The following is a 9,194-nucleotide window of genomic DNA, read 5'->3' on the forward strand; positions in this document are numbered from 1 at the left end:
GATTTTAATTTTTGGATTTTAAAGGGGGTTGTATCTAATTCTAGATTTTTCGGGGGATTGTTTGTTCTTTTTATGTTTTTTGAGTTTTATAATTTATTTGCATTATTTTGTAATTTTCTAATTTAAGAGTTTGTTTATGGTTTTCTAGATTTAGGAGTTGTTACAAATTTAAAATTTTCAAGGTGTTATTTGTCATTTTTTGTTCTCTATGGGTTTTCTTGTAATTTTATGTTTTTCATATGTTTGTTTGATTTGTTGAATTTTTAGGGGTCGTTTGTAACTTTCAAATTTTAAAGGGTGTTGTTTATACTTTTTGGATTTTTTAAAGTGGTTGTTTGTAATTTATGCACTTTTTGGGTCATTTATAATTTTAGATTTTCAAGAGCTTTTTTTTAATTTTTAGATTTTTAAAGGTATTTTGTAATTTAAGATTTTTTAGGGGGCTATATGTTTTTCTAGTTTTTTCAAGGATTTGTTTTTAGTATCCTGATTTGTTACTGGCTTTTTTATAATTTTTAGAAATTTCAAGGGAGTTGTTTATATCTTTCAATTTTTTTCTATGTGTTATTTATAATTTTAGATATTTTAGGTAGCAATTTGTAATTTTTTATATTTTTTTGGGATTGTTTGTAAATTTATGGGATAATTTGTAAATAAGAATACTTTGAGGGATATGTAGTGTGCTTGAGGGTTAATTTTTGTCAATGTAAATTTTTTTAGGATTGTTTGTAAATGAATAAGATCATTTGTTAATAAGAATGATTTGAGGGGTATATACTTTGCTTGAGGGTTAATTTTTCCGTTATGAAGGTTAAATACAAAAAATCAAAATGTTTTCGATATTTTCTAAAATTATCAAATTCACTGAGGATTTAGTGAGAGTTGCAAATATTTAGGAATTTAGTGCACAATTCAAAGTTATGGGTGATTTACTAAAATTTAAGTTTCTAAAATAATTAAGGAGGGACACAAGATATTTTTTAGATTTTGTAATTGTAGATAGTTACAAATTGTTTAGAATTAACAAGATCTGATTGTTAAAATTTTCTACATTTTTTTAGATAGAAATTTTTTTAATTATGGATATGAATAGTTTTAATTTAATGAGAATTTTTAAGAAGATAGAGTTAGTTGGACATATGCTATCTTTTAATATGATAGAGAATTAGTTTTACTGTTTGATCTCTTTCCATAGCAATTTTTGGTTAAAGATTTTACTTTTAAAAATTTTGATATATTATGAACGGTTTTTCTATAGAGTGCCCTTGGGCACTCTATAAGAGAGGAGAGAGATAGAAAGAAATGAATGAGAAGGGGGACCCCCTGATTTGCATTGGGATCCTCTCTTCATTTATTTCTCTCTATCTCTCTCCTTTTTTATAGAGTGCCCAAGGGCACTCTATAGAAAAACCGTATTATGAATTACAATAAGATTAGAAGGTAATATCCAAAAGTGTTAAGGGTAATCTTGACTATAGAAAATTTTACTTGTACTTTTACGAGGATAATAAAAGTAAGCTTTATAATGGATGACGAGGAGTTGTGGTCCTCCTGCGCTACAGTACTCTTCCGACAACAATCTCAGTTCCCGAAAGAGCAACTGTTGCTCCCGAGAGCAAAACAACCATTGAACATCCAACTAAGCCGAAATGACGCTAATTCACTAGCACAGTATCCATTATTCTACTAATACAGTATTTTAACTTTATTCTACTAATATAGTATTTTAACTTTGTAGCGATTACAATGACATTGAGGAATTTAAGGTTTTAATTGCTAATTCTGCTCTTCTTCTTAATTTTCTTCTTGATGTTTATGCTTGTAAGGCAGAGCTTAAAATGATACGAACATGTGCTGTGGCAAATTCTACACATATGGATACATAAAACCTGGCGCATTTTTTTATGAACATACATATAAGCAGCTGAATCGTGCACACCCTTTTAATTATGAAAAGCATACTCACAAGTCACTAAGATACGGCAACTTGTACGTGGATGTACAAAATTCTTATGACCAAGTGTTATTACGCTAGATTGAATTATGAGAGGGAGCGGTGCACTATTTGGCGGCTAAAGAGGACATCTTCAAAGAGTTTCGACCTTGGAAAGAACATGGACCATAGCCGGTCGCGGTCGATACACGACTTGCAAAGGACGAGCTTTTTGGAGCGTAAGAGTCCCCGTTTCCTCCATATCAATCAACTCCTCTCCATCTCTTTCCCACTCAAAGCACTGAATCATCGTTCCCAGCGCCAATCCGATCAACCTCAACGCCAGTCCGTCGCCTGGGCACCGCCTCCTCCCCATCCCAAATGGAAAACTCTTACCACCAGCACCGTCCTCTGCTCTATCAACGAACCTCTCAGGCCTGAACTCCTCGGGCTCGGCCCATAACTCAGGGTCCCTATGGATGGCCCATGCGTTCACCAATAACATCGTGCCACGCGGAACATGGTAGCCTGCTACGGTGCACTCCTGGTGTGATTCGTGAGGCACAAGGAGCGGGGCCGCAGGATAAAGTCGGAGGGTTTCGCTCATGATTGCTTGGAGGTATGGAAGATTGGGAAGGTCCTCTTCCTGCAACAGGCGGCCGTCTTTTCCCATAAGCGTATCGATCTCGGTTCTGGCTTTGTGGAGTGTTTTTGGGTGGTTGAGGAGAAGGGACATCGCCCATTCTATCGTATCTGACGAAGTGTTTGTTCCTGCAAAGAACTGAGCCTACAATGGGAAATGGGTTAGCGGAGTCGGGAGATCGATGTTTAAGATTTAAGCAATTTACTCTAATATCAGTCATGAGTTTCCAAGAAATTAAACATGAACATGAGTCATGAGTTTCCAGAAAATCAACATGAACCTTGAAAACCATAGAAGAAAAGAACATTCACGAAGTTAGAAGTGTTCCTTAAAAAGCAGCATAAGCTTTCAATTTATCCAAAGGACAGCCCCGAACAGACTACAGGGCCAAAATACCCTTCTCGATCTACGCTCTCTCTAGTACACTAATTACTGAATTTTCGCATATTAATAACAATAACCTGTACCTTTAACGGATCCCCAGGCTAATTTCATCCGAAACTAAAAACTTAGTGCAGTCAATAATCTAAATAACTCGGGAACATAATCCATACGCCTACTAAGAATAAGTAAAAAGAACTCACCACTATCATAGCTTTGATTATCTCGTCTGTATAATACTCAGGATCCTCCCCTTGCAAATCCAACAAAACTTCAAGCATACTCTTCTGGGTCTTCCCCTCCTCCTCCTTCCTCCTTCTCCTCCTCCTCTTTTCATCAATCAGCCCCTGTAGCATCTCCTCCTTCATAACATTCACCCTCCTCATCCTCCTCCTCAACCCTCCCCAATCCACCACCATCCTCACCGGCTCCGGCAAGAAATCCGACACATTCGAAACCCCCACCATCTTCATAACCTCCTCTACCATCTGCTTGAACCTCCTCACCTCCTCATCTCCTACTCCATCCTCTCTCCCCACTATCATCCTCATAATCACCCCGAACGCCACCCCAAAAAACATAGGCTTCAGCTCCACCTTCCTCATCTCCGTACCATCACACTCTCTGAGCAAGTTTTGAAGGAAGGACTTCACCTCGCCGTATCGGATATCGGACAGGGAGTGGACGCGGGAGGAAGAGAGGAGGTGGAGGGTGGTGATGCGGCGGATGTTGCGGCAGTGGGCATAGGCAGCGGTGGAGAGGGTTGTGTGGTTGTAGGTGAGGACCTTGGTGAGGGGAGATGAGGGCGGGAGGCGAAGCGAGGTCGTCTTGGTGAAGCATTCGTGGCGAGGGAGGGAGGAGACGACGAGGATGGGGCGGGAGCCGAAGCGGAGTGGAGGAGGGGAGGCGTGGCGGAGGGAGAGCGGGCGAGGGAGCGGTGGAGGGGTTTCTTGAGGAGGTGGAGGTGGCCGAAGGATTGGGAGGGAGGGAGGGCTTGGAGGGAGAGGATGATTGTGCTTGTTGGATTGGTTGGGTTGGTAGTAAATAGAGAGGACTATCAAGATGAGAAGAGAGAGAGCCAGGGTGTAGAAGATGGAGTAGCAGTCCATTGTGAGTGGGTGAGTGAGGGTAGAAAGATTGCGAACAAATACACAACCTTTGATGGTTTTATTTGTGAAGATAAGGATATTGGCGTGATGTTTATATAGGAAGAGGGGGATGTTGACTCCTTAGTCATCAGCAGCAAAGTCAGCCTACCTAAGGTAACAATAATATCTATTTATATTTACATGACCTGTGATATCTAAGGTTTTCTTACACACAAATATCTTAAATGTCTATCTATCTTGTTTTTGGTTAGGGGGTTACGTAATAATAAAGACATAAACATAAGTAGAGGTGGTTGGTCGAAATTGGAGGATTTGACTCAATCGAGGGTCTACCGCGCGCGTCTGTAATCAAATAACCCAGTATCTAAACAATGATGATTTTTTTAATATAATTAAGTATCCCTTTTTATATAGATGAACGACACTTGTTAATAGATAAGACGTAATAATTGGGTAATGAGTGACGCCGTTTAGACAAAATAGTAAATTTTTTTCTGAAAATAAACGCACGTCTCTAGCAAATCAAGTTTCTAATGCCGTCATCCATTACGCAATACCCTCCCTGCCGCCATAAAATCTCCTCGAACTTGCATACTTTTGGTCTATCTTCGCGGAAAGAAAGTTTTCAAACATCACATGCTTTTTGTTTGGGAAAATTGTGTCAATGCCTCAAAAGCAATATATATCTTCATTGGTTGCAACTTCTTCACTTTTTTCTCATGTGGTTCAGCCCCAGGAAGTGCCATATCATGTGCTGCAGTCATATTTTAACAATTATCATCGAATTTGGATCCTCTCCACTATAAAAAAGTAGTGGAGAGATCACTACTTTTAATCTTAATCGTTGATTACTTAATAGTCGGTTACGATACAATCTAAATCTAATAATTACCATACCCCCGTATATTGTACTCATTCCTAATTTGCACTGAAAGAAAAAATCACAACCACCAACTAAATAATCAATGGTTGTGATTATGTAGTGGTCTCTCCACTACTTTTTAGATAGTGGAGAGGACCCGAATCTATTATTACTTGCCAACTAAGCATATAGAGAGGATAAAAAGTACAAAACCCAAAATGCCATTATTTACTCTATTCTTTAATGTTAGGTCTACTTACACTGCTAGAAAATGGGTTATTGGCTACGGAAATTTAGTGACGGAATATTCCGTCGCTATAAGATGACTTATAGCGACGGAATTTCCGTCGCTATATGCCCGTAGGAAAATGATGTTTTAGCGACGGAAAATGTTGTTTTAGCGACTAAACTTTTCCGTCGCTAAAATATTACCGACAATCTTCATTTCCGTCGGTAAAGAATCATTTAGCGACGGAAATTCCGTCGCTAAAATTACTTTTAACGACGGAATAATCCGTCGCTAAAAGTTTTGGGTGGGAAAAAAATTTCGGGCGCGGGCGCCCAAAATTTTTGGACAGCCCGCGCCCGAATTTACTGAGAGAGGCTTATTAGCCTCTCTCAGACCCGCCACGGGTCCCCCCGCCCCCTCTTTCCGCTCTCTCGTCCGCCAGACCTCGCCCCGCCGCTCTCAGTGCCGCGGCCCCCATCTCGGCCGCCGCGCCGCCGCGGTTGGGTGGAGCTCAGGACCCCACCTGCGCCCCCACTCTCTTTCCCCACCCCCCCCTCACCCCCGCCCGAACCCGTGTCTCTGTCTCGCAGACCGCCGCGCCCCCCGACTCTCAGACCCGCGCCTCACGCTCCTAGCCCGCGCGCCCACATCTCGCCGCCGACCTGCCGCCGCCGTTGGTGGAGGGCTCAGACCCGCACCAAAACGCCCCCCTCTCTTTCCCCCTCTCTCTCTCGCCAGACCTAAGGGGTCGCGCCCACCATCTCAGCTCCGCGCCCCCGCCCTCCCCCCTCTGTCGATCACTCGGCGTTGGGTGGAGCCGCTCCACCCGTCGCCGTCGCCCGGTGCGTTGATCTCTCCCCCCCTCTTCTCAAGGTACCGCCTTTCCTCCCGCCTCCCTCTATAGTTTATAGTTTAATTTTTGGGCAAAACCAAATATTATGGAAAATAAAACGCCTAAATAAAAAATCAAACGCCGTATAAAACATTAAGATTATAGTTATAATTATAATTTAATTTTTTCAAAACCAAAAATTATGGAATAAATCAAAATAATAAAACTAATTCTATTGTTAAAGATTATAATATAAAAAAAATTAAGATTAGGGTTAGGGTTCAGGGTTAGGGTCTAGGGAGGGTGAAGGTGAGCGGTGAGGTTAGGGGTCTATGGTTAGGTGAGCGGTGAGCGTAGGGGATGTAGGTTGAGGTTGAGGGAGTTATGGGAGGGCGTTAAGGTGAAGGATTAGGGGTTATGTGAGGGTGAGTGTGGGGGTGATGGATGGGTTGAGGGTTAGGGTTAGTGTAGGGGTGAGGGTGGGGGTGATGCTGAGGGTTAGGGTTTGGGTGGGGGTGGGGGTGAGTTTTAGGTTGAGGTTGAGGGTTAGGGTTAGGGTTAGATGAGGGTGAGGGTTAAGGTTAGGGTTAGGGGGTGAATGTGAGGGTGAGGGTTAGGGTTATGTGAGGGTGAGTGTGGGGGTGATGGTGAGGTTAAGGGTTAGGGTTAGGGTTAGTGTAGGGGTGATGCTGAGGGTGAGGGTTAGGGTGGGGGTGGGGATGATGCTGAGGGTTAGGGTTAGGGTTAGTGTAGGGGTGATGCTGAGGGTGAGGGTTAGGGGGGGGGGTTAAGGTTAGGTTTAGGGTTAGGGGAGGGTGAATGTGATGGTGAGGGTAGGGTTAGGGTTAGGGTTAGGGTGATGGTTACAATGAGGGTGAGGTGATTGTGAGGGTTTATCGTAACTATTATATCGCTAATTACATAGAAATTGCAAACACTGTACACTCATATTTTCGAGCCGTAGAATACCCCGTCCAATAAATACTATATATAATCTCTTTATTTACTTATCACATACGCGTACAGGATTGTTGGCAGATACGATACCATCGTGTTCGGTCCGATAACCTTTCCGTACTCGTATGTGACGGAGGGCTTATATATAAATATTTATTGGATCTGTCCAGTTTGGACGGGTTAGGTATGTAAACATGGCGTGCATATGTATTTACGTGTGTTCTTGTATATTTTCTTTTCGTCAGAGTTTCGGCGGCGCTTACTCATTGTTCTCCGTGTACTATAGTGTACTCGGAGAACAGCGGGTAGGTGCTGCCGAAATTTTAACGAAATAAAAGTACACTTGAACACACGTAAATACATATACACGCTATGTTTACAGATATTAGGAACCCTCTCATTAGGAGAGGATCCGAATCCGATTGAGTACAGCGGGTAGGTGCTGCCGAAATTTTGACGAAATAAAAGTACACTTGAACACACGTAAATACATATACACGCTACGTTTACATACCTAATGGGATAGAAGCCTTCCTCTGACAGCCGATCACACACACTTGTCCTATAACTTAAAATGATATATGTAGGGATATGCTCACTTCCATTAATTTTTAAATTCTAGATGCGGACAATTCCTGACAAATCGTTCATGGGCATACCACGTGATCGAAGGCATCTAGACACTCGATACAAGGATGGGATAGAAGCTTTCTTAGCCTACTCTGACACTAACCCTCTACGGTCACTGAGCGGGTTGATTTTTTGTCCTTGCAAGAATTGTAGGAATGATAAAATGCTCACTAGGAGTGACGTAAGTTTCCATCTGTCAATCAATGGATTTGATAGCTCTTATGTATTTTGGAGTCATCATGGTGAAGAAGTCCCGGTGATGCAATTAGAGAAAGAGTTTACTGATGTCGACAATCCGATAATTGACACAACTGATATGTTGGAAGATATTCTTACAGTGCCGTCTTCGAGTGATGTTAACACTACTGATATGTTTCAAGATGTAGCCCGATTGATGAGACTTGTTGAAGAAAACGAGTCACCGTTATACGAGGGTTGCACCGAGTTCACAAGGCTTTCTTTTATGCTGAGGCTTCTTCATATCCAAACATTCAGTGGGATGGCTGTTACACATTTCGAGATGTTATTAAACTTGCTCAGGAAAGTCATTCCAGGCGGCGAGAAGAGCATCCCCGTAACTTATTATGAAGCTCACAAGATTGTTGATACCCTGGGGCTTGATTACAAAAAGATAGACGCCTGTCCTAATGACTGCATCTTGTACAATAAGGGTAATGAAGGTCTAGAGGAATGTCCAACGTGTCATGTATCACGCTGGAAAGAACATACGGGCACATCTGAAGGCATATCATACAATAAACAGAGCAGAATCCCTGTGAAGGTTCTCCGCTATTTTCCAATTATTCCTAGGCTGCAGAGGTTTTATATGTCTGCCGAGCTGGCTGAGAATATGCGATGGCATTCGACCGATCGCAAAGAGGATGAGAAATTGAGACATCCTGCTGATGGTGAGGCATGGAAGCACATCGATTGTATATACCCTGACTTTGGTAAGGAGTCTCGGAATATTAGGCTGGGGCTTGCTAGCGACGGATTTAATCCGTTTGGAGTAATGAGCTCTGCTTGGTCTACCTGGCCAGTGTTGCTCACACCGTACAACCTGCCGCCGTCGATGTGCATGAAGCAGCCATACATGATACTGTCACTCTTGATCCCTAGAAGATATTCTCCTAGAAATGACATTGATGTTTTCCTCCAACCATTAATTGACGACTTGAAGCTTCTCTGGGATGAAGGCGTCAGCACTTACGATGCTTATGGTAAGGAGGCTTTCCGTATGCGTGCAATGGTCATGTGGACAATTAATGACTTTCCAGCATATGCTAACTTGTCTGGATGGTCGGTGAAGGGTCAGATTGCTTGTCCGATTTGCATGTCAGATTATGAGGGAAAGTTCCTAAAATATAGCCGTAAGTTCTGTTATTGGCAACACAGAAGATGGTTACCTACAGGGTACAAGTTCAGAAAGTTAGTAGGAAAGTTCGACAGCAATCCAGAAAACAGACCGACACCACCAAGGCTGACCGGGGAAGAAATATTTGAGCTTCTACATCCTCTACCTAAAAAAATATTTGGAAAGAAAAGATTCAACAAAGAAAATCCATTTGGGGTTAGGAGAAAAATATTGAAGCAAAATTGGAAGGGAAGGGGAAAGGGT

At 42.1% G+C, this 9,194-nt stretch overlaps 1 pseudogene; it reads right to left on the reverse strand.

Moving 5' to 3' along the window:
- LOC109822227 lies at positions 1,918-4,147 on the reverse strand (annotated as a pseudogene).

The sequence above is a fragment of the Asparagus officinalis genome, chromosome 8, assembly GCF_001876935.1.
Source record: "Asparagus officinalis chromosome 8, Aspof.V1, whole genome shotgun sequence".
Taxonomy (NCBI): Eukaryota; Viridiplantae; Streptophyta; class Magnoliopsida; order Asparagales; family Asparagaceae; genus Asparagus; species Asparagus officinalis.